The sequence below is a fragment of the Symphalangus syndactylus genome, chromosome 8 (genome assembly GCF_028878055.3).
Source record: "Symphalangus syndactylus isolate Jambi chromosome 8, NHGRI_mSymSyn1-v2.1_pri, whole genome shotgun sequence".
NCBI lineage: Eukaryota > Metazoa > Chordata > Mammalia > Primates > Hylobatidae > Symphalangus > Symphalangus syndactylus.
Window position 1 is genome coordinate 87352738 of NC_072430.2, and position 27268 is coordinate 87380005.

The 27268-nt window shown below is 37.1% G+C and overlaps 1 protein-coding gene across 3 annotated transcripts in view; it reads left to right on the forward strand.

Annotated features, from left to right (window-relative positions):
- NUP35 (nucleoporin 35) overlaps positions 1-26178 on the forward strand; it is an 89755-nt gene extending 63577 nt beyond the window's left edge. The window contains exons 11-12 of one of the 3 annotated variants that reach the window (XR_010122382.1): positions 21708-21818; positions 23991-26178. The gene's annotated coding sequence lies outside the window, so the exon portion shown is untranslated. Of the gene's footprint in view, positions 1-2594; positions 3327-21707; positions 21819-23990 lie in introns of those variants that run through there. The other 2 variants (XR_010122385.1, XR_010122381.1) reach the window with 2 other exon arrangements.
- The last annotated feature ends 1090 nt before the right edge of the window (positions 26179-27268 follow it).

Consider the following 27268-nt stretch of genomic DNA (forward strand, 5'->3'; position numbering starts at 1 on the left):
GGGCTAGTGAATGTTGAGGGGCTCACTTGAGGCTAGGATTATAGGAATCATTTTGGGAATGTGGGTTGCTGGGGCTCCCTCACTTATCTTTTTCCAAGCTTGGGGAGTCTCTCCTGGCTCATAGCCAATCTCAGTCTCCACCAAGGAGGCTGTCATGCTTCCCTCTTTTTCCTTGCTTTAGGTGTTTCCCGTCACTTCTCTGTTGAATTCCAGTGTTCTTTCCTGGATGATCTATTTGAAGTGTGACTACTGACTAGTTTGGTTCTTCTTAGCAGAGGAGGCAAGTAGATGCCTCTAATCAGACATCTTGAAGGCTCTCCCATTAGGTTGTTTGAGATATTTCTACTATTTTGGCGTAGGTGTTTTTATTGCTATAAACTTTCCTGCCAGGACTGTTTTTGCTGCATTTTGTAAGCTTTGGTATGTTGTATTTCCATTTTTGTTTGTCTCAAGATATTTTTAAATTTCCCTTTTAATTTCTTCTTTGACTCATTGGTAGTTAAGGAGTGTGCTGTTTAATTTTCACATGCTTGTGAAGTTTTCCAAGATTCCTCCTGTTATTATTATCTAGTTTCATGCCATTGTGGCTAGAAAAGATATTTGATATGATTTCAGTCTTTATACATTTGTTAAGACTTGTTCTGTGAGCTAACTAACTGATGTATCCTGGAGAATGTTCTATGTGGTGATGAGAAGAATATTTATTCTGCAATTGTTGGATAAAATATTCTGTAAATGTCTGTTAAGTCCATTTGGTATAAATTGTAATTCAAGTCCAATGTTTTCTTGTCTGCCTCTTTCTTCAGATATTATAATATTTGCTTTATATATTTAGGTGCTATAATGTTGGATGCATATATATTTATAATTGTTATATCTGCTTGATGAATTGACCCTATAATGATCTTCTTTGTCTGTTTTACAGTTTTGATTTAAAGTCTATTTTGTCCACATTCTCTTTTGGTTTTTATTTGTGTGAAATATCTTTTTTCCATCCCTTTACTTTCAGTCTTTGTGAGTCCTTAAAGGTGAAGTGAGTCACTTGTAGGCAACATATAGATGAGTCTTGTTTTTTTATTCATTCAGCCACTCTGTGTCTTTTGATTGGAAAATTTAATCCATTTACATTCAAAGTAATTATTCATAGGTAAGGTCTTACTATTGCCATTTTCTTAATTGTTTTCTAGTTAATTTGTAGACCCTTTGTTTCTCTCTTCCTCTGTTGCTGTCATCCTTTGCGGTTTGATAATTTTCCATACTGGTATTATTACAAGTTAGACAGGCATGAGTGGGGCAGGAGAGGGCTCTCCCCCACCCACTAGGAATGTCAGGTGATGGTTTGACTGACAGTTATCACATTGACTCTCTAAAAATGATAATTTGGCAGCTGGCACCAGGAACAGACAATCTCCTAATGGTCCACAAGCTGTTAACGTTAAAGTGTTATTTGAACGCAGACACCAGGGAGAAGCAAAAAGGGCTTCCAGTAAAATCTCAGGTATTGGGCTAGTTTGCCTGGGCACATGCATTAAGTGACAAAATGGCTGAGTATGACCTTCCAGGGGCACTCCACTGGAAAAGGGAAGAAAGCCTCAGATGAGCATGTGTACAACTTCCTGAACACACTGTGCATGCACACTCCCCAAGCATAAGGAGGGCACTGTGCATGCAGGCAGGCCACCCTAGGGAAGAATCAAGGAAAAAGGTTGCAAGATGCCAGAGGTGGGCCAGCCTGTAAACTCCTAGGATCAAGGTTAAATGCTGCATTTGACCTTCTCGGTGCCTGCTTGGGTCTCTTCCAAGTGTACTTTCCTTCTTTTCCTGCTCTAAAGCTTTTTTAATAAACTTCCACTCCTGTTCTGAAACTTGCCTCAGTCTCTTTTTCTTTTTTTTTTTTTTGAGATGGAGTCTTGCTCTGTTGCCCAGGCTGGAGTGCAGTGGCATGATCTCAGCTCACTGCAACCTCTACCTCCTGGGTGCAAGTGATTCTCCTGCTTCAGCTTCCTGAGTAGCTGGGATTACAGGCATGCACCACTATGCCCAGCTAATTTTTTTTTTTTTTTTTTTTTTTTTTTAAGTAGAGATGGGGTTTCACCCTATTGGCCAGGCTGGTCTCAAACTCCTGACTTTGTGATCAACCCACCCCAGACTCCCAAAGTCCTGGGATTACAGGCATGAGCCACCGTGCCCGGCCCTCAGTCCCTCTTTCTGTCTTATGTCCCTCAGTGGAATTCTTTCCTGAGGAGGCAGGAATTGAGGTTGCTGCAGACCTGTGCAGATTTTGCCCCTGGTACCTAGGATACCTTACACTGGTAACGGTGTGCTTTGAATTCTTTATTTTTATCCTTTGTATATCTACTATAGGTTTTCGCTTTGTAGTTACCATTAGGCTTGCATAAAACATTTTATACTAATAACAGGTTGTTTTAGGCTGATAATAACTTTGATCACTTGCACAAACTCAACTCTTTTACTCCCCCCTCTCAGTTTCTTTTGTTGACATGTTTTGTGTATTTTATGGTTTGTGTCCCTTGACAAATTATTGTAGCTATAGTTGTTTTTAATAGATTTGTCTTTTTTTTTTTTTTTTAAAGAAAGGCAGGAGGATCACTTGAGGCCAGGATGAAGAAAGCCTACTTAATATAGCAAGACCCTGTCTCTACAAAAAATAAAATAAAATAAATTAGGCATGGTGGCACGTGCCTGTAGTCACAGCTACTGGGAAGGCTGAGGCAGAGGATGGCTTGAACCCAGGAGGTCAAGGCTACAATGAGCCATAATCACACCACTGCACTCCAGCCTGAGTGACAGAGGGAGATCCTGTCAACAGCAACAACAACAACAACAAAACACAAAGATAAAGTGAATATTGAAATAGTCTAAAGTGAAGGAATAAAAAGATAATATCTTATGAAAAGGGAATGTTAAAATGAAAGCTTCCTAACTTGTTTCAATGTAGCTACCTCCTGAAGAAGTTAAAAGTCCATCTTGGAAGGATTTTGGAAGTGGTAAATTAGGTCTAGGGTTCATAGGAAAAAGAAAAAAAAACTGCTTGAAGATGAAGAAAACATGCACAGAATAGCCTATGCAAATAGACTCTAGTAATAACTCTAATGACTCAGACACCATAGAAAATCTCAGATTTAGGAACTTCTGGTCTGGCTCCTGATTTGAGATGGTACAAGTTGTATTATAGACTGATTAGGTACAGAAGGGCCCAGAGCATCTGAGTAGGATGGTTCATGAGACACAGTCAAGGAGTAGAAGCAGAAGACTTTCAGACCAATTGGGGTGTGCGATAAATAAAGCTTAATTTTGAAATTTGAGATGCATTTTATTTGGCAGAATTCTTGGTAAGCTGGTCTCTTAAGAAAAGCAATCATCCTCAGGTGTGAAAACCTTATCCTAAGAGCCTGGTAAGAAGGGTAATAATTTGAAAATATACAGAGACTAATAAATAAAACCTAATAATGCCGTAAGTGTGACATTTTGGGAGGAGGGAGAAATGTCAAGAGGCATTTTAGGCAACTTTCTATATGATGTGTGCTATATACAACTTAGTCTGGCTGGGCGCGGTGGCTCATGCCTGTAATCCCAGAACTTTGGGAGGCTGAGGCGGGCAGATCACTTGAGGTCAGGAGTTTGAGACCTGCTTGACCAACATAGTGAAACCCTGTCTCTACTAAAAATACAAAAATTAGTCAGGTGTGGTGGCGGGTGCTTGTAATCCCAGCTACCTGGGAGTCTGAGGCAGGAGAATCGCTTGAACCTGGGAGGCAGAGGTTGCAAGAGCCAAGATCGTGCCACTGCCCTCTAGCCTGGGCGACAAAGCTAGACTCCGTCTCAAACAAACAAACAAACAAAACCAACTTAGTCTGTGCTGTACTTGTCAGGAAAACTACAATAAATATCTGTTTTTCAAGGCTTCTGAATTACCATTTTTTGATAAGTTTGATAAGGAGAAATAGGCTGTATAAAAGCCCACATATATTTAGATTATGTGTGTATCTTCTCTTACCTAGGGTTATCCAGTATATTTCCTTTTAAAGGAAATATCTTTCCCTCTAAACACTGAATACATAATTCAGAAATTCTCTGAGAGGTTGAAAATTATTTCCTCACATTTGGAGATAAGAATATAAAATATTAATTCACTTTTTAAAAAAAGAGAGTAAATCATTGTTTCTTTTACCGTCACCTACTGCGTAACATTCTACATCTAACCCCCTTTGTATGGCCATGCTGTATATCTTATTGAGATAAAATACACTTTTTACATAAACCAAATAATTCTTTTAGTTTTCTAGATAACTGGCATCATAACACTTCTGTTTCTGTTTTTTAAAATTGGGACCTATTTTCTTATTACCCTATATTACTAGTGTAATAAAATAATATCACTTAATGTTCTCATATCCTTTCATTATATACTGAGTAGTGTTGGAGGAAAGTCCCTGGGGCCTAGTAGAGGGACAAGTTCTGGACTGTTAGACATGGCATATGACAAAGCTCTAAGCAGCCAACTAAATTGTTTGAAGTATAAAAGCGGCAAACGCAATCTTCATATTTATTTGGTGACTGCAGTAAGTAGCATCTGTAATTTTCAAAGACCACATAAAATCAGTACCACAGAGAGAATCAAGGCTAGTTATAGCCCCGAAAATCCAGCACAGTCCCAAGCCTCCCTTTGTATAACAAATATATTATTTCTCCTTTATAATCTTAACATGGAATTCTTAGATAATTTAACCTACCTACATGCAAAAATTTAGGAAAACAAATGTAATGCCCTAGTTGTAAAATAAAAAAGGAATAAAAATAAAACAATATACACATTCCAGTGTGTAAATCCAGTGTGTAATTGAGCACAATTACACTTGAAGACATAATGATGTGTATCTTTTTTTTTTTTTTTTTTTGAGATGGAGTTTCTCTTTTGTTGCCCAGGCTGGAGTGCAATGGCATGATCTCGGCTCACCACAACCTCCACCTCCTGGTTTCAAGTGATTTTCCTGCCTCAGCCTCCCAAGTAGCTGGGATTACAGCATGTGCCACCATGCTTGGCTAATTTTGTATTTTTAGTAGAGATAGGGTTTCTCCACGTTGGTCAGGCTGGTGTCGAACTCCCTACCTCAGGTGATCTGCCCGACCTTGGCCTTCCAAAGTGCTGGGATTACAGGCGTGAGCCACCGTGCCTGGCCAAATGATGTGTATCTATACATAGAAAGCATATTGAATGCAATAGCTAATAATGCACATTGTATTGTATTATACATTGAAGGAACATAATTGATGGTGACGTTTTTTCCAAAATATTGAGAAACTGTTTGCTAAGTTCTGGGTAGAACAAATACATTTTTTCCTTGATTACATGGTAACACATATATGGTTACTGCATAAAGAATGCCAGACATACTTTGTATTTACATGTGAAGTGGAGTTAGGTTCCAGGCCCAAGTAATTATAAATAAGTTTTCACTTGCAGAAATCATGCAAATTGCCATTTCATTTTTAAGTATATAGTCCTAGTGATCATATTGCAGTATATCTGGCATGTCTGGCCCCTACCCTTTAAATGCCACTAGTATTCCTCCCAATTATTTTGACAACTTAAAAAGTTTCCCACTGTTTTCACCTCTGTTGAAAATATTGCTCTCCTACATTTCCTTGAGGTTTAACTGTTACAGTGTTAATGGAAAGAATAACACATCTATCAATTGAACATATGAGGTCCACAACTAATAGGCTCCTGTTGGCTGTTTTAACAAAAGCTTTTTTTTTTTTTTTTGACTTGTATTGCTAGCTATCTTTAGGTCTCTAGATATTGCACCCTCCGTATGCAACCAGATTCTAAAAACTTCTGATAAAAAATGCATCTCCTGGAAATGTTTGTGAAAAGGTTTGTAGACAACTAGTCAGTGTGTGAGGCAGAACAGTGGAACCTAAGAATATGTATATGTTATCTTGGCACAAGGGACTTTGCGGGTCTGATCAAATTAAGGATCTTGAGGTGGAGAGATTATTCTGGATTATCTGGGTTGTCCCAGTGTGATCACAAGGGTCCTAATATGGGAAAGGGGGAAGCAGGGGAGTCAGATCAGATTCAGAGAGAGATTTGAAGATGCAATACTGCCGGCTTTAAATGCCCATTGAACTCTGCTTCAAAAAATGAAAACACACCTCTATAAAATGTATATTGGGAATAAACTTTGTATTTACATACATTGGGGAATTTTAAAAAATATGTAATGTTTGGACATTACATATTTTACCATATTACTTTGCTGTATTTGGACATTGCATATTTTACCATATTACTTTGTTATAAAATTATAAATTTAACTTTTAATACAGAGTGCCAGAATATTCTAGATTAGAGATTAGGTTTTTGTTTTCCTCAAGACATAAAACAAGTATGAACATTCTAAACTGCTGGATGAATCTGAAAGACAGTAATTTCAAAATTCAGTTTATACTCATGTTAAATATAACTACATTAAGATTTTAAAATTTCATGGGAGAAAATATAATAAAGAGATAGGATCACTTATAGTCTTAAGAATAATGTTGGTTTCCCAAGTGCTTTTCTTAGCATTTAAAGCATAAGGTGAATTGAAATTTGCTTCATAGGCATTTAGACTGTATATATTAGAGAATTAAAAGAGGACATTTGTAGTAATGCATGGAAACTTCCTGCTTCAAATGAAAGTTCCCCTCTGCTGCTGTAGAATGGATTCCATACAGTGGATAGTTGTGGATGATTCAGAAAATTATGAGTTTAGATTCCCAGTTGTTAATTTATAAGTTTTGTGGGGAAGTATCACCTGCATTTGTGCTGAATAAAATATACATGGATTCTTTAAAAAAAAAAATCACAATTTTTTTCTAAATTTGTTTTTTTAAAGTTTTTAGAGAGAATAAATATAAAATTAGTCAATTTGAACATGTTTCATTCACATTCTTTAAATTGCTTGTTGGTCTCCTTAACAATTTTTCTTTTCCTTTGACCGTCTGCTTTTCTCATTTTTATTTCCCTCCTTGAAGAAATGATCCATTCTAAGGGCTTTAAACATTTCTTTTTGTGTTGATGTTTAAATCTTTTATTATTAGTCTCATATTCTCACTCAAGACTCAGAATTCTAGTACTTCTAATGAACATTTATGTCCATTGGGCAGTCCTGCTGCCATCCTAAGCTACACATACTGGGAATGGAACTCAATCATCTTTTCTTTTGCAAATCAGTGTCTCTTACCAATTTCTTTCATTCTGTTCACCCAGTCTTCTAGGTTTGAAATTTTGGGGTTGTTTTTAGGATTTTGTATTGCCTTCATTTTCTTAATTAATCAGAGTCCTTCCAATTCTAGTCTAGAAATATGTTTCATATCTGCCATTCATGTTCCACTATGATTTTGACTGTCTTGCAGTTCCTGATAATTTTATGAATAGATTAATATAATGCTGTTTAATCATTCATTCTAGACATAGCTGGAAGACAGATCTTAAATTATAACTTTTTTTCCTATATGTTACTCATTCAATAAAGAATAAACCTAGTTTAGTATTTCACTTGGCAAAGTGTAGTACGTCATGCATGAATTGCAGCATCAGGATCACTTGTGATATTTGCTAAAGGTGGCTATCCCAGATCACCTAAATCAAATCTCTGGGCATGGATTCTGGGAATCAGCATTTTTAGAAGGCAGCATAAGTGATTCCAATGCACACTAACATTTGAGAACTACTGGAAAGGATAAAATTCAACCTAAAATTCAAAACCCTTTAACATATGGCCCTACCTTGTATATTCCAGTTTATTTTTCACTAGTTCTAATATAATCTTTTGCTCACTCTAACAGTCACTCTAGATATGCCACGATCAAATTGCTTCTGAGAATTTGTTTATAACCCCTTTATTCAGAATGCCTTATTTTTTTTTTGGCATCCATCCTTCAAGCCCTTTTTCTTTATGGACTCTCTTAAGCTATGTATTACTGAGCACCTACCATTTATGTCAGACACTTCATGGAAAATTTTTACTATCCCTTAAGCAACCTAGGCATAATTGTTCCCATTTTACATCCGAGGACATTGAGACTTAGTGCAGTTAAGCAACTTGCCCTAAGCCCTACAAGTAGTAAGGAGTAGAGTTTGATTCAAATCTAGGTCTAGGTTTGACATGCTCCTCCCAGTGGTAGCTTTCAAGTTGGCTCTGTAGGCAGCTGCTGAACTACAACCTACCTGGTTTTCTGTGTTTATATGCTAGGGCTTTCCCACAGGTCACTTTTAAATACGGCTTAAATATTTTTAAAACCATTTTATGAGTTCTATTAGGACAGCTAGGGCACTCAAATGGAAATTCATTAGATTATTACTCGACTGTTAAATGTGTGTCAACTTCTCTGTAGTTGAGCCATAAGCTTCTTAGAGAACTGAAAGGAAATTTTAAAAAGCCTATCCCTTTCATCACCCAGTGTGATAGTGGTTGTATTTAGTAGGTATTCACTGAATATCTGCTCAGATTAAATAGAACCCAGAACAGTGAAAGATGTACTTTCATTGAGTAGGAATCACTCGTTCCAGAAAACAAGAAATTGTGAGCATCTGAAGACGAGGACTACCAGTTATTCTAATGTTTTTTAGAGCACTTTGAAGAAGATGGAAACTTAATAAAATTTTAATTATCATGTGTTTATCATCAATTGGTGTTTGGAAAATGTTTTCCAAAGTTTTTGTGTGTTCAGCATGAAATAAAAACACAAAATAATTTTATTAGCAGAAAAATTCTACTAATGTAACATAAAACTACAATGAAATATACAATTTTGGGATGTTATCGACTAAATATTATCAGGTTTCTCCCACTATAGAATTTAATACTTGTTTGTCCATTGTAAAACATGAATATTACTACCTTACAATTTTATCTAACCTTCAATATATTTGTAGTTTAGGCCAAAAACGTCTATGTTCTCATGTCACAAAAAAAACTTAGCTCAAGTGAATTGACTTCCTCTATCATAATCAACTCTATGTGATTAAGAAATTACTAAACCTTGAAGGGGAACAATCAATAAAGTAAACATTTTTGATCCATTACATATAATGTTAACTCTCAAGCATGTTTGGTGAAGCTGTGCTTTCATAAAATGCTTTCAATGCATTATTAGACAAGAAGACAAGTTCTCAGTAAGGTTGTGGTATATAAGTATTAATAAGCATCGAAGGCCTAACAGCACTGGCTGTCAAATCTGTGTGTATTAATGTGAATTAATGAGCTTTTCCTCTCCCAAGAGGAAAACAGGTTATTACAGGTTAAACAATGATGAGCAAAACACAGACAATGCCAGTGTGATAGAAAGCCTTCAATTTAAAGAAGTGACCTTTAAAAGGGATTGCATAAATAACCTCAACATAATCACTTGGTATAATATTTTGGGTTTAGAGTTTAGATAGCAGTAAAGCGTGTTTATTGATTGCTTTGATTTTTTAAAATTGTACCCCTTGGGAAATCACCTCAGTGCAGAATTAAAGTGAAAAGATAATGATAACAACAAAACATGTATAACTAAAACTATCATAGAATGAAATACTGGTTTGAAAAAAATCATCCTTTAATGTCACACTATGGTGGAAAGTTAGGTATTTTCAATTCTCCAAATTACACAGAGAAAGTAGAAAGCACTGATTATGTTTCCAGTTGTTGGTGTGGAAAGGATGATACCTTAGGACTATTAAACTAATACATTTTCATTTTTAGTAATCCCTAGTTCCAAGTTTATCCAAGGCTGTGTTTAGAATCATGCCAAGAGGACTCACGTATTTGCTTTTACATTATGGCAAAGATATCCTTCTATCATTTAGGCTGAGCAGTTAGGCTTAGCACCCAAAAGAAGGAAGATTTGATACTCTGGACGACTTTGACAGAAGGAAAGTTAAAAAGCCTGTTCCTTCTGGTCTCAGAACATGTGAGAAAGAATTAATCAGACACAGGTTTCTGACTTCCCTTCTCCAGGCTGACAAGTTTGCAAGAAAGCCAAAAATAGAGTAGCTTTTGTTGAACTTTTCTTTTGGAATGTTCATATGAGGCTGTCACTTAGGGTGGCTCTGTGTCAACATGTGAGGTAATACATGGCAATGGTAGATGAAGGTGGCTACAAAGATGAATCTGAGGCAACGTACCTGGCTCTGAGAGTCCAGCTGTGTTTGGAGGGGGTCTTGCTGGGAATTTGCCCAAAGTGGTTTGCTGCATCAGTGGGTGAGGCCAGACATTCAATGGGAGTCACCTCTAAACTCCATAAAGATAGTTGCACAGGAAGTAAGATTTGACTAGAGGTTGAATCAGTGAGAGTTGGATGCGGTGGAGGTGAAGTGTCAGCAGGCCATTACTGAGCAAAGATAACAGACCTTATATTTCTTTGTAAAACAATGGCATATCTAAGGATCACACCAGCCACCTCACAGTGGAGACCAGCACAAGGATGGCAGGCTACATGGAAGGGATAATCCCTTGAGTTCTGTAAGCTTTCCCCTATACCCAGATGTCAGCTTGGGAAGAGGAGGGTGAAAAGTACAACTCTGAAATTGAGCTAAACTTTGAGTTGACTGAGTATTTTACATTACAGAGGTTGGTTAAACTGGAGCTATCAATTGGCCATTTTGAGATAAGTCCTCGTCCTCTCACTTCCTTCCAAATAGGGTGGAATATTGAGAAGGATATTAAATGAGTTATAGAAAATAAAATGGACTTTTTTTTGCACATTTCATTAATAGTATAAATTTGAGACTTTGCTAGTGAATCTGCCATACTTATCCCCACTCCCCAAGTCCTCACTCTCAGCTGAGCTGGCTTCCTTTTTCTCTAAGAAAATTGAAGTAATCTGAAAGGAATTTCCACAAGTTTTCATCACTACATCTATTTACTTATAAATTTCTGTGACCGTACACTCTGTCTTCACATCTGAGACATTAGGGGAGCTGTCTGATTCATCCAAAGGCAACTCTTCTCCTAGGACCTTAGATCCTATCTCCTCTTACCTATTACAACGATTCTCACCTCTCTTTTGAGTAATCAATTTTTTTCTTGTTATCAATTATTCCATCATAAAACAAACACGGTTTATCTCTGACCATCGAAAACAGGTTCTCTCAATGCAATTTCATTCTTCTTCATTCCCATATCTGCATTTTCTTTATAGCAAACTTCACAAATACTTCCAATATAATTCTTCAAGTTCTTTTAAAACTTACTACAATAGGCTTTCACCCCAATCATTCCACTGAAACTACGTTTATGAAGGTAACTAATGACTTCCATATTGCTAAATGCAGTGGATAATTCTTCATCTTCCTCTGTCTTGACTCATGATCAGCACGTGACACAGGCAATCGCTTTTCTTTTTTCTCTTCCTTGACTGCCTTCCACTTCCCAGTCTCTGTCATTGGCACCTCCTTATCTTTCCAACTTCTCAATATTGGACGCTCTAAGAGTTCAGTCCTGGAATGTTTTCTCTATTCTGTCTACACTTACTCCTTTTGTGATCTCATTCAGTTTCATGGTTTTTAATATTATTTCTATGTGGACATCTCCCAAATTTTTATATCCAGCCTGAAAATGGGTCTTCTGAGGTTTTACCTCCTGTAGTGAATTGCATACTCCACAACTCCACTTGCATGTTTAATACATATCTCAAATGTAACATGTACAAAGAGAATCTTCCCCTTCTCAGCTGATGATAGCTACATTCTATGGTTGCTCAGGCCAAAGAGCCTTGGAGTCATCATTGATTCCTCCTTTTCTCTCACAATCTGTATAAAAGCCATCAGCAAATCCCAGAATCCAGCTCTGTCTCACTACCTCCACTACCACTGTCAGTTTTTAGTCTCTCTTTCATCTTCGTCTCCTTAGAGTCTATTCTTAGCTCAACCAGAGTGATGCTTTGAATGTAAGTTGTGTCACGTCTCTCCTCAGCTTAAAACCCTCAAATGGCTACCTACGTCCCTCAGGGTAAAAACTAAAGTTTGTATCCTGATCTATAAGTTCTTACAGTCTTCATGGCCCATCTCCCCCACCTCTTTATCTCATCTTTTACTACTTCTCCTCATTCTTACTCTGCATAGCTGCACCAGTTTTCTGTCTTTCAAACACACTGGGTACATTCTGATCTCAGGGCTTTTGCCTTTGCTCCTCTTTCTGTCTGGAAAGCTCATCCCTAATTTCTGCATGATTCAAGCTCTCACAGTATTTGTTTTTATTTCTCAAATGACACATTCTCAGTAGGACCTTCCTTGACTACCCTATTTAAAATTACAATCTCCACCCCTAATATGGCATTTCTTATCCTTTTTTCCTGCTTTGTTTTTCTCCATAGCTTTTATGACTTTCTGATATCCTAAAGAAGTTACTGATTTTTTTAATAAGGCTCTATTCTAATGTGTGAATTACCAAGAAGTAGAGATTGACTGTAATTTGCCAAAGACAGATCATTCATTTCACAGCTACACAAGAACAGGGCTACGAGTGAAAAGGCACTCTAGTGTGAAGAAACATAGTTTGTGTTTTGGACAATTTATGGAGACAAATTTCCAGGGGACCTGAGAATACTGTTGGTTTATATGGATAGAAAGTGAAAAATGAAAGAACTCATGCAAAAATCTATGCTATCTTTATTCTTCCTAGGTTAATTAAATCTCTATGTAATGCAAATTTTATAAGTGTATTCTCCTGTTATTGGAGGAAATGAATGTTTTCAAAGGAATTCCTATGCTCCAACTTATGAAACCATACTCTGTCTAGACAAGGGCATAGGAGGTATTTCTAAATACTAATAATAAACTCAGAAAAAGAAATAAAACCATCTTATTTACCATAGCATTAAAAACTTAGAAATAAATTTAAACAAAGAAGTGAAAGCTCTGTACACAGAAAACTACAAAACATTGATAAAAATGGAGAAACATAAATAAATGGAAAGATATTCCATGTTCATAGATTGGAAGAATTAATGTTGTTAAAATGTTCATATTTACCCAAAGTGATATATAGATATAATGCAATTCCTATCAAAATCCAATGACATTTTTCATAGAAATAGAAAAAAAATTCTAAAATTCATATGGAACCACAAAAGAGGGAGGCATCATATTACCTGATCTCAATATTGACTACAAAGCTATGGTAATCAAAACAGTATGGCAGTGGCATAAAAACAGACACACAGACCAATGGAGAATAGAGAGTCCAGAAATTAACCCAAACACATACAGTCAACTAATTTTTGACAATGGCATCAATGAGGTGGCCTGGGGAAAGGTTAGTCTCTTCAATAAATGGTGCTGGGAGAACTGAATATCCACAGACAAAATAATAAAATCAGACCCTTATATTAAGGAATGCAAAAAACCAAAAACAAAAACCTCAAAATGGCTTAAAGACTTGCACATAAGACCTGAAACTGCAAAGCCCCGACAAGAAAACATAGGTGCAGAGCTCCTTGACTTTGGCCTTGGCAGTGATTTTTTGGTTATAGCTCCAAAAGCACATGCAATAGAAGCAAAAATAAACAAGAGGGACTACATCAAACTAAAAAGCTTCTGCACAGCAAAGGAAACAATCATCAAAATGAAAAGGTAGCCTACAGATTGGGTGAAAATATTTGCAAACCATACATCTAATAAGGGGCTAATATCCAAAATACATAAGGAACGCACACAACTCAATAGCAAAAAAAATGAATAACCCGATTAAAAAACGGGCAAAGAACCTGAATAAAATTTTCCAAAGGAGACATAAAAATGGCAACAGGTATATGAAAATGTTCTCAACATTACTAATCATCAAGAAAATGCAAATCAGAACTGCAATGAGATATTACTTCACATCTGTTAGGATGGCTATTGTGAAAAAAACAAGAGGTAACAAATATTGGGGAAGGAGTGGAAAAAAGAGAACCTTTTTTTTTTTTTTTTTTTTGAAACGGAGTTTCTCTCTGTCACCCAGGCTGGAGTGCAGTGGCGCGATCTCGGCTCACCGCAAGCTCCTTCTACCGGGTTCACGCCATTCTCTTGCCTCAGCCTCTCCGAGTAGCTGGGACTACAGGCGCCCGCCACCATGCCCAGCTAATTTTTTTGTATTTTTAGTAGAGACGGGGTTTCACCATAGTCTCGATCTCCTGACCTCGTGATCTGCCCGCCTCGGCCTCCCAAAGTGCTGGGATTACAAGCGTGAGCCACCGCGCCCGACCAAAAGAGAACCTTTGTACACTGTTGGTGGGAACGTAGATTGGTGCAGCCACTGTGGAAAACAGTATGGAGGTTTCCCACATAGTCCAAAACTAAATATAGAATTACCATATCTCCAAAATATGATAGAACTATTATAATTCCAGAAATTAAATCTTGAACTACAATATGATCCAGCAATCCCACTTCTGGATATATACCCCCAAGGAAATAAAATATCCACTTCTGTAGCTAGCTGCTGTCTCATGTTAACTGCAGCATTATTCACAATAGCCAAGATATGGAAATAATTAAAGTGTCCTTTGATGGATGAATAAAGAAATTGTGGTATATAATGAAATATTATTCAGCCTTAAAAAAGGAGATGCTGCCATTTGTGACAACATAGATAAATGTAGAGGACATTATGTGAGGTGAAATAAACAGAATACAAAAAGAAAAATACTGCATGATCTCACTTATATGTGGAATTTTTTTAAAAAATGAAATATGTAGAAACAGAGAGTAGGACAGTGGTATCAGGAGCTGGGAGATGGGAGGTAGGAAAGTGTAGGCCAAAGGATACAAAGTCACAATTATGCCCAATGAGTAAATCTAGAGTCAATGTACAATATGAGGGCCGGGTGCGGTGGCTCATGCCTGTAATCCCAGCACTTTGGGAGGCCGAGGTGGGCGAATCACTTGAGATCAGGAGTTCGTGACCAGCCTGGACAACATGGTGAAATTCCATCTCTACTAAAAATACAAAAATTAGCTGAGTGTGGTGGTGGGCACCTGTAATCCCAGCTACTTGGGAGGCTGAGAGAGAACTGCTTGAACCTGGAAGGCAGAGGTTGCGGTGAGCCAGGATCACCCCACTGGACTCCAGCCTGGGCAACAGAGTGAGACTCCGTCTCAATAATAATAATAATAATAATAAGTGTACAACGTGAGGACTGTAGTTATAATATTGTATTATATACTGGTGATTTGTCGAAAGAATAAATTTTAGTTACTCTTACCATCAAAAAAAAAAAGAGAAAGGTAACTATATGAGATGATAATTTGCTAAACTGTAATAATCCATTTACTGTGTGTGTTCATATATATATACGCACACACACACACACAACATAAACATGTTGTAGCCCTAAAATCTATGCAACAAAATTAAAAAAATAAAAACACCTAAGATGTCTTTATTCCTAATTAAATTTATATTTGCTATAAATTTAAGTTTATTGTCCCATTCCAACTGCTAGTGAAGGATTTCAAAGAAGTCCTTTGTTCGACGTTATTAGCAATATCATACTGTATCTAGACCAAGGCATAGGAGGCACTGACGATTGCAACTAAGACTTACCAAACCACAGGGGTTCTCAAAATTTAGTGTGGGTAAGAATCACTTGGAGTAGGTTGGGAGTTGAAGAAAACTTGTTAAAAATGCACATTTCCTGGCTGTAACATAAGGTATTCTGAACCAATAGATTTGGGGCCCAAGTTGGTAATCTGCAGTTTCAGTATGCTCCTCTGGTGATCCTGAACAGTTGGTCCATCTCCCCTCCTTTGGGAAACACTGCACCAATGTTTATTATCGTAGAAGAAAATTACATAGAAGAAATCTAGAAGAAATTTCCACAGAATTTTAGAACATTGAAGAATTTAGGGGTCCCGATAGCCTTCTTATTTTTTTGTTGTTCAAATCTTATTTTTTGTAAGACAAAATTGAATAGCTAGGGACATTGGTGATATCAGAAACCTAGATTTCACTTCCTCTATCATTGTTTATAAAATCAAAATGATGGAGTCCTAAGAACAGACTAAGTTTATTTTACAAACACCAAAAGAATGTATTTGATAGGAAACTAGCACCTGATCAAAGTGAATATTGACATGGAGGGAGAAATTTCCTGAGAAGTCTGTAAAACTGGCATTATGTTAGTTTACGAGAAAATGAAGCTGCATGAAGACGATATTTATTAAATAGTGAAACATTAGGTCTCTCTGTTGTTTGAATTATTTACAACAAACATAAAATACTTTTTAGGTAAAATACGTAAATGAATACACAGATAAGAAAATGGACACAGGTTTTTTTCACGCATCTTGTAACCGTTTAAAGGAGACCATTGGATTTAGTGCTTAACCAATATATGTTTTATTGTGCAAACCAAGTATTTGGATATTAATATTTTAAAAAACTGATAAAGTCTTTATCAACTCTTACTGAACACCATATTATCTACTTGACTGTTACATTGCTTTAAGAGTCCAGTCTTATCTGTGATCCTAAGTGAAGAATAAATAACATGAGATCATTAAATTTCCTACTGAGTAAAATTCAGATTGAATCCAGATATCTAAAAATAAAAGTCAAAGTAACACTATCATAAACAGTCTATATTAGCTTTTCAATAAATAAATAAATAAATTTTTTTAGAGACGGAGTCTATATTATCCAGGCTGGTATTTGACTCCTGGGTTCAAGCAATCTTCCCACCTCAGCGTCCCAAGTAGCTGGGACTGTAGACATGCACCACTATGCCTTACTGACTAGAATCTGTATTAGATTTTTAAAAATAAACTTTTTTTTTTTTTGAATAATCTGAGATTTACAGAAATGTTTCAAAGACAGTATAAAGTTTTTGTTTTCCTCATTTTTTTCTTGATTTAATTGACAAATAGCAATATATTTATATGGTGCAATGTGATGTTTACTTATATGTATATGTTGTAGAATGATTCCTATGTCCCTTGCCCAGTCTCCCCTAAAGTTAACATTGTATATCATCATAGTACATTTTTGAAAACTAAGAAAATAAGCTAGCCATGGTGGCTCACACCTGTAATCCCAGCACTTTGGGAGGACGAGGTAGGAAGATCGCTTGAGTCCAGGGGTTCAAGACCAGCCTGGGCAAAATAGGGAAACCATGTATCTACAAAAAATACAAACATTAGCCGGTCATGGTGGCATGTGCCTGTAGTCCCAGCTACTCAGGAGGCTGAGGTGGGAGGATCACTTGAGCCCCAGAGGTTGAGGCTGCAGTGAATTGTGTTTGCATACTCCAGCTGGGGCAACAGAACGAGACCCTGTCTCAAAACAAAAAACAACATTGGTCCATTGTTACTAATTAAGCCCCAGACTTTATTTGGATGTCACTGTTTTCCCGCTAATGTCCTTTTGCTCTTTCAGGATCCAATCCACAATACTTTTGGTACATTGGATATGTATATATAGATGTAAACGGCTGCATAGGCTGTACGCTGCACTACTCTGGGGGTGCCATTTACATTGCTGTGCCAGGCACTGTTCATAATGCTTTACATCTATTAACTTGTTTAGTCATCACGAAAGCTCTAAAATGTAGGCAATATAATTATCCCTATTTTACAAGTATGGGCATTGAGGACAAAGAGATTCAGTAACCTTAAAAGATCACTTAGCTAGTAAGTGGAGAAGCTGAGATTCTAGTTACACAGCCTGTGCTCTTAGAGACATTCCAAATTGGCGAGCTTCCTATCCCAACTGACCAGCTATGAGAACATAATTCTTATTCCAAGGAACTGGCTGATTGACCTTAAGCAAGTCACTCAATCTCTCTGGACCTCTGTTTGCTCATCCATGAAACTGTAGAAGTGGATTACATAATCTATACAAGTTTCCTACCTTTAAAACAAATGTATAACATTGAAACATGTATCTTTAAATTTAATTTCCAGCTCAGAGACCTACTATATTTTTGTACTCTTGCCAATCAACTTTTAAAAAATAAAATGTTCATTAAAATCAGACTATTGAATATTAAAATTCCAATTGTATTTTTAAGGAGGATCTATATATCACATTGGGACACTTCTTTTTTTGCCTCAGGTTGTTAGCTTGTTGATTTTGAATTTTATATCATGCTTTTGAATACTACTCAATTTTACATATACCCTTTGTATGCCAATAAAACTAAACTAAATGTATGTCACTTCTTATGTAGGAATGCACAAGCAAATAAACAGTATATAGCCACATATTTCAGTAGATTAAACTCAGTTGAAATTATCCCACATGCTGGCACTGTAATAGGCTATTGATCTCAGATTGCATTTTCCGTTTCTTTATAATTGAATTTTGTTCCCAAATGAAAGAGATGTTCATTTTCAGTTTGTATTTAGTGAAATAAAAACTGTATCTGGGATCAGTTTTATCATGTGCCCAATGGAGGACTAAGTATGAAGTCCTCCATACACTTTCATAGACCTAAGTATGGAATATTGTGACTATTAAAAAAAAAAAGGAAGTATACTACCTTCTTGGAAGAGATTGTTTTTCCCCAAAAGTGCTAAGTTTTAGATCTGAACTGCCATAAAAATTCTGCATGATTATATCCACAAATCAGGATATGCACGAAACTATGGATTTTTCCCCTATGAATGACGAGTAATGGAAGATATGCTGTAATTACATAAATTAACCCATCTCTAGAGACTAAAGGAAATTAAGATCGAAGGAAGTAGGACAGAGGGCTTAAAAATAAAACAAAAAAGATCTTAAAACAGAAAATAGTATGCCAAAACTAGAGGTGATTTTCTTTCTTATGCTAGACCTTCCTTTGATTCTTTTAATTACAATGAGATGGAAATTTTAGGACACTAAGGGAGACAGATTATTCAAAGGCTTTTGTATGCCCTTTCTTCTCTTTCAAATACAATACTCCCCATAATAGTGTAATACTATTAATCACACTGTTTTCAGCCCTCTACCTGAAGGTGACAGTCTTCAGCTGTTCCAGAAGGTCCTGGGTCCCAAAGTTCCTGTTACTCACTGCTGATTGGGCACAGATGAGAGTGCCTAGTTTTCATTCAGCAGCCTGTTGTGGGTACAGGGTTATGGCTGCAATGAAGCAGCATCTTTGTGATCCTTTTTATTACTCTTCTTTCGTGGGGGAGGAGAGAGATAAAGTGCCTACAGTGAAATGCAGTTGCAATACATTCACTCTCACAACTCATTTTTGAAACCCCAGGGGAGACTTCCCTACATCTCTTGACCTAAGTCCTTGAAGCAAAATGCAGCTGCATCCTTATGCTGTGAAAGTTGTGTGTGGTGGTGGTGTTCACACTGGAGAAGGACACTGCTTCAAAGCATGGGGAGAATGTGAGCAGAGCAACCACTTAAGTGAGAGAAAAGACAGATTGACTTTCCGAATTCTTCCAATCAGAAGGCATGAATGCTGATCCCCACAGTGCCTAGTGTCATTTTCTTGTTTCACTTTGTGTCCAGCATGAGATTTTGGTAGTACTCATGTGTTAGTAAGGTATTCTCAATGGTTGCACATGGTTGGTGAGAAATATTTTGCAATGGTGAGCAATTTATTTTATTTTTAAATGTGTGTGTATTTATGTATGTATGAATGTAGATATTACATTTATCTGCATGTACATATTCTTAAATTTTTATTAAAAATTAAACAATCTTAAATGTAATATGTTTTAAGCATAACACATTGGCAGCTAGCACATTAGCATTGAATATTAGAATTATAGATGCTTTTATTTTCTAAAGTATTTATTTTATTAAAAACTTTTTTTTTAAAGAAATGGGGGTCACTTTATATTGCCCAGGCTGGACTTGAACTCTTGGGCTAAAGCAATCCTCTTGCCTCAGTCTTCCAAGTAGTTCTGGGATTACAGGCACTGCTATTTTTCTAAGTATAAAATAATATTAATTAAATTTTCAGAAAGTTAGGCAGAAAATTGATTTTAAATAACTGTGATTTAAAAATTGATTCTGTTAATATGTGTGCCTTTTAATTTTAAGAAATAGTTTTGAATATTTTAAGAGAGAAATAAACTATTTGAAAACATGAGCCAAGTGGTTAATATCGAGTGTCAACTTGGTTGGATTGAAGGATGCAAAGTATTGTTCCTGGGTGTGTCTGTGAGGGTGTTGCCAAAGGAGATTAACATTTGAGTCAGTGGACTGGGAGAGGCGGACCCACCCTCAATCTGAGTGGGCACATCTAATCAGCTGCCAGTGGGCTATAATAAAGCAGGCAGAAGAAGTTGGAAGGACTAGACTTGCTGAGTCTTTCGGCCCTCATCTTTCTCCCATGCTGGATGCTTCCTGCCCTCGAATGTCAGGCTCCAAGTTCTTCAGGTTTTGGACTCTTGGACTTACACTAGTGATCTACCTGGGACTCTCAGGCCTTCAGCCACAGACAGAAAGCTGCACTGTCTGTTTCCCTACTTTTGGGATTTTGGAACTGGCTTCCTTGCTCCTCAGCTTGCAGACGGCCTGTAGTGAGACTTTACCTTGTGATCGTGTGAGTCAATACTCCTTAGTAAACTCTCCTTCATATATACATCTATCCTATTAGTCCTGTCCCTCTGGAGAAGCCTGACTAATACAATGAGGAATAATTTAATTTTTCAGTATTTTAGCACTTAATTTAATTTATATTTTTGGTGCAAATATATCCACATTTGAACACTTTGAAGACAATTAGATTTACTTTTTCATTCTTTAAATAATTGAGGATGAATACAAGTCAAAATTGTGATAAAAATAGATTGAATAGAAACAGCAATCATTTGGTTATGCATGCCTGTACTTTCAGCTACTCACGAGGCTGAGGCAAGAGGATCCCTTCAGCCCAGGAGTTCAAGGCTGTAGTGCACTATGATCATGCCTGTGAATAGTCACTGCACTCCAGCCTAGACCATCTAGCGAGACACCAACTCTTTAAAAAAAAAAAAAATTGAATATCACTTTTTAAGCACTTCTCTCAAAAATGAAGCTCAGTAAAGAAGAAAAGTGGGGAAAAAGCTGGGGTTGGGGGGAATAGAAAGACTTGCTTCCCACAAATAGAATAAGGCAAAATGAGAGCGTATGTCTTCTGAGGACCGGGTTGCAAAGATACTGTGACTTCTTTCTTTTGGATCTCTTGCTCTGTGGGAAACTAGCTGCCATGCTTTGAGGACACTCAAGCAATTCAATGGAGAGAACATATGGCAAAGAATTGAAGCCTCTTGCCCACAGCTACATGGGTCAGCCATTTCAAAAACAAGTCCTGTGGCCTCATTTCAGCCTGGAGGAGACTGTAGCCTCAGTTGACATGTGAACCTTCTGAGAGACTGAACCACGATGACCCAGTTTAGCTGCTTCCAAATTCCTGACCTACAGGAATTAACAATAAATATATATTGTTTTAAGCTGCTATATTTTTGAAAATTTTGGTTATGTGGGAATAGGTAATTAATACAACCTGTTTTAATCTATTCTCATAACAGCAACCAAACCATGTTTTAAAAATATGTCAGATCATTTTGTCCAGTTTTTTTCATCAAAGAGAAAAAGTCAGATCATGAACATCTCACAACTGTCCTATGGCTCCTCATTTCCCTCAGAGCAAAATCCAAAGTCTTTAATGGCCTTCAAGATCTGGCCCCTTCTCTCACTGTTTCCTCACTGACCTCAGCTCCTCCTTTCTCTCTCACTCAGCTTCAGCCAACCTCTTCTCTTTGATGTTCCTCAAACATCCCAGGAATGCTCCCACTTTAGAACTGTTGTACTTGTGGTTCCTGCCAACCCAAATCCCAGATAGCCACACAGGTAACTTCCTCATTTCCTTCAAATCAGCTTAAATGTTACTGTTCCAATGACGTGTATACTCTGATCACTCTATTTATTATATTTAAAATCGCACTGCTATCTCTTGCTTTGGGACCCCTCATGCCATTTGTCATGCTTTAATTCACATTAACATATTATATAATTTCCTTTTTAATGTTTATATTATATAATGCTTATTTTTACTGTTTTCTTCTCCCAAATCGCAGGAATTTTTGTTATTTTGTTTATTGATAAAAACATGCCTAAAATCATGCATGGCAGATAGTAGGTGCTCAATATATGTTTGTTGACTGATTTCCTCATTCCCAGCATCTCACTTTCAAAGCACATCCCTCAATAGCAGGCACCCATTCAGTTTAAGGCACTGAATCCTAGGCTTGTATGATCCATCTGAGGCTTTTGAAGAATATATGCAAACACCATAAATATGGCCATCATTCATTCATTTACTCAACAAATATTTTTTCTTGAATGCTTTTTAGATTACAGGCATTTTGCTTGGTACTGGGGATATAAACATAAATAAAACACAGTTATGATCTAAAGAAAGTTATAGTTTAATAGGAAGAAAAAGCAAACAGTTCATTACAGGAAATGGGAAAGGGTGGTAAGTTAAAGATGCTTTGGGGATACCTAAGTAGAGACATATTTGTCTATAGAGTTTATGGGAGAGATTTGGGCAAGACATATATTTGGTTGTCATTGCCATATAGGAAGTGAATGAAGTCACTCAGGAAGAATATATGCAATGGAAATAGGTCAAGAATCAAAATTTGAGAAATATTTGCAGTGAGAAGGAGAGAATGTAGTTACAGAGGCAGTTAAAGGTATTTCTGTTCTTTTCCTTTTGGGCACGGGGTAGGATTGCATTTCTCTGGTCACTGTGAAGTTATAACCACATTGCTAGCTTTGGCCGATGGAATGTTACCAGGAATGACGTGTGTCACTTCTTGGCACAGGCAATACACCAGTCAGCTGGTTCCCTTCTCCTTGGCTTGATGATCTGAAATGTGTTTATCAGAGGCATGTGAACCAGAGCAACTCCATCTCGAATAGGGACTGGATAAAATGAGGCTGAGACCTACGGGGCTGCATTCCCAGGCAGTTAAGGCATTCTAAGTCACAGGATGAGATAGGAGGTAGGCACAAGATACCGATCCTAAAGACCTTGCTGATAAAACAGTTTGCAGTAAAGAAGCCAGCCAAAACCCACCAAAACCAAGATGGTGATGAGAGTGACCTCTGGTCATCCTCACTGCTACTTCCCACCAGCGCCATGACAGTTCAAATGCCATGGCAATGTCAGGAAGTTACCCCATATGGTCTAAAAAGAAGAGGCATGAATAATCCACCCCTTATTTGGCATATCATCAAGAAATAACTATAAAAATGGGTAACCAGTAGCCCTCAGGTTTGCTTTATGACGTAGCTATTCTTTATTCCTTTACTTTCTTAATAAGCATGCTTTCACTTTATGGACTTGCTCTGAATTCTTTCTGGCACGAGATTTAAGAACCCTCTCTTGAGGTCTGGATCGGGACCTCTTTCTGTAACATGTTGACGTGGAGCCTCTGTCAACCTGTTTTCCTTAGTGATTATCAATAGTGAAACTCCTCAAGACCTGTCTTGGTCTTGTAGTGTGGGTGAGAAATACACTTTTGTTGGGTTAGGCCACTGAACTATTTGTTACCACACCATAACCAAGTCTATCCTAAGGATTCAAGGAGAGTCTTAGGAAAAGGAGACTTTATTTTTTATTTTATTTTATTTTTTTTGAAACAGGAAGAGGACTCTTGTTTCATTCAGAAGTAATTTTAGATTTTTGAAAAGTTGCAGAAGCAGCACAGTAGTTTCCAGTATATACCCATCACCCAGCTTCCACAAAACCACAGGCCGATGATAAAAACCTGGAAATTAACAATGATCCTGTCCTTTTAATAGACTGCACTAAAATCTCACCAGTTGCTCCACTCGTGTTTTTTCCTGGTCTAGATCTTACTTATATTTAGGTGTCATGTCTTGTTTGTCTCCCCGAGTCTGGGATGGTCCCCAGTCTTTTTCTGTCTTTCATGACTGTGATGCTTTGGAAGAACCCAGGCCAGTGGCTTTGTGGCACATCTCTCCTTTTGGGTTTCCCTGATGTTTTCTCAGGATTGGATGGAGGTTCTGCATTCTTGGCAAGACCCCCATGGACTGACGCTGTGTCCTGAGTATTTCATCATGTGGATGTGTCCTCATACAGGTGATGTTAACTCTGATCGCTTGGTTAAGGTGCTGTCTGCCAGGTGTCTGCACTGGAAAAGTACTATTTTTTTTTTTTTTTTTTTTTTTGTCAAAGGAGCAGGGTATAAAAGGCAGGGCATGAAATCTGAGAGCAGGCGTGCATCAGGAATTAGGAACCAGGAACTGGGAGCTGAGGCTGCTGCCCTCTGAGGAAAAGGAGACTTTAAAGAAGATTTACAAAGAATGGAGAAAGAAGATTCAAGAAGATGAAGATGTCAAATGCCTCATTGCAAAATATAGATTGGAAAGTGTTCCTTTAATTTGGCATTTTGTGGGTCATTTGTGATTTTAGTAAATTATGCAATGTGAAAAAATATACAGTTTCTTTCAAATGGCGAACAATTAAAGAAAAAAACTCGTAAGTGTGGGCTGTAGCAAAAGTGAGGCTCTTATTGTTGTCACTGTCTGACAGAAATCTGAATTCTGATCCCACAGATTTCTCTCCTCTCTTTTCCCTGCTTACTTTGAACTGAAGTACCTCTTTACTCCTTCCTTCCTTTCCCTCCCTCTTATCTCTTTGCCTCCCTGTAGATTCCATCACAGCTTCCTCCATCCTTTTTTTTTATTATTATACTTGAAGTTTTAGGGTACATGTGCACAATGTGCAGGTTTGTTACATATGTATACATGTGTCATGTTGGTGTGCTGCACCCATTAACTCATCATTTACATTAGGTATATCTCCTAATGCTATCCTTCCCCCCTCCCCCACCCCACAACAGGCCCCAGTGTGTGATGTTCCTCTTCCTGTGTCCATGTGTTCTCATTGTTCATTTCTCAGCTATGAGTGAGAACATGCGGTGTTTAGTTTTTCATCCTTGCGATAGTTTGCTGAGAATGATGGTTTCCAGCTTCATCCATGTCCCTACAAAGGACATGAACTCATCATTTTTTATGGCTGCATAGTATTCCATGGTGTATATGTGCCACATTTTCTTAATCCAGTCTATCGTTGTTGGACATTTGGGTTGGTTCCAAGTCTTTGCTATTGTGAATAGTGCAGCAATAGACATACATGTGCATGTGCTTTTATAACAGCATGATTTATAATCCTTTGGGTATATACCCAGTGATGGGATGGCTGGGTCAAATGGTATTTCTAGTTCTAGATCCTTGAGGAATCACCACACTGTGTTCCACAATGGTTGAACTAGTTTACAGTCCCACCAACAGTGTAAAAGTGTTCCTATTTCTCCACATCCTCTCCAGCACCTGTTGTTTCCTGACATTTTAATGATCGCCATTCTAACCGGTGTGAGGTGGTATCTCATTGGGGAACATCTTAAAAGAAAATCATGTAATTGCCATTTGCACTTCCCCACCTCTTATCCACTCTTCAGCCTACTGCAAATTGACTTTTGACCTCTTTAATCTACTGAAATGGCTCATGCAAAGAGACTTTTTATAAAAATCACATATAATTTAGATTTTTTATTTTCTGCATAAATCTCTTTAATTTTATGTGATAATACAGTGCATGATTATTTGTTGAGCCATTAATTTTGTATTAGTGAAGGAGAAAGTTGAACCTGTCAGTTAAACGGGATGGAATAAGAAACAATATTTTAAAAATAGCAGTAAATAGAAACTTGCACAATAAAAATATTTTTGTGTCACTTGAAATATTACCATTGGTTGCAAGTTTTAAAGATGTAAAAGGTGTCTTCTTTCACGTTCACTTTTTTTTTCAGTAGAGATACTGACTGCAGGCAGCTTGCCTCTTTTGTTTTCTTGGCTTATAGTTACAGTACTTGAGCACAAATTTAATGAAGCATTGTTTAATTGAGACTTCCCTGTAGTGACACAACAATATTGCAAATTTTTTTCATAGGCATTTCCTCACTTAATTCTCAAACAAGTTTTGTCTTTTTTTTTTTTTCATCACAACATCTGTAGACAAGATCAAACAACTTTTGAAGGGTATTTGATTTCCCCCTATTTACAGATGAAGAAACTAAAACTCAAAAGATACAAATTGCCACATTCACCCTGCCACAGGGTGTGTGTGTGTGTGTGTGTGTGTGTTTTCTGACTCTAAACGTAGAGCAGTTTCTACTATGCCCCAGCCACTTGGATGTAGTATGTGTACAAAAGTGACAACACAGATATAGTGATTCTTCAAAGTAGGTTCATTTTTCTAATTGACATTTTTGTTCAAATGTTGCAGGATTATACATTTCCAACAATTTTAAGCAATTTTGATGCTTATCAAAATGTTGTATATTGAATAAGTTTTTGCATTAAATGAGTTTAGGTTGGCAATAAGGAACCACCATATACTTTAATAGATACTATTTCATACCACAGTTGCGTTGTCTTTAATATAGAGATGGGTGTTTAATACTCTTTTGCAATGGGAAGAAGTTAAAGGAGTTTGAGTTAAAATAGTGAGAGAAATAATTGGATATGATTGTTACCTTAAATATAGCCACAGTCTGTTGATTTAAGCTTCAGTTAGTCCTAACATATTCAATATATTCATAACAAAATTTTTTGGGCATCTCTGGCTCATTTATTAATACCTATGAAACTGCAAAACACTGCTCTATTTGTAAGACTGATGTGTATGCGATAAGCAAAATTCTGAGTTTTCTAGATAGCTTTTGAAATGGAAGTAATGGAAACATGACTACTCAGATTTAAAAAAAAACCAGGCTTTACCTTTCATAGTTCAATTTATGTTAGTACAAATTCTTCTCAAAGGTGGTCTCCTTGAGAAGGTGCACAGGCTACTGGAAATAGTGAAGACAGTAATAATAAGAAGATTAACTGGCTTACTTACCAAGAAAATGAATTCAGGAAATTTGATTCTCATAGAGAACTAGAACAAGCAAACAGGATGAACAACCACTTATTGGAATAGTGCATTTAAATTTGAGAAAGAGTGATTTTTTCTTTCTCCGAAGGGTTAAGAATATGATCAAAAGCCTGGAGCTGAAAGAAGGATAATATGTATGGGAGACAGTGAGGACACTTGCCTGACCAGAGCAGGTGAACACCTATGTACAATAAAGCTAGATTGTAGTGGCTGCAGTGGGTGTTGAAATACATGTTGAATGCAACAAAGAGGTATTAAAATTTCTTGAACATTAATAGATTGGCCTAATCCTGGGTTTTAGGCAGAGCATCCTACAACCTTAACAAAT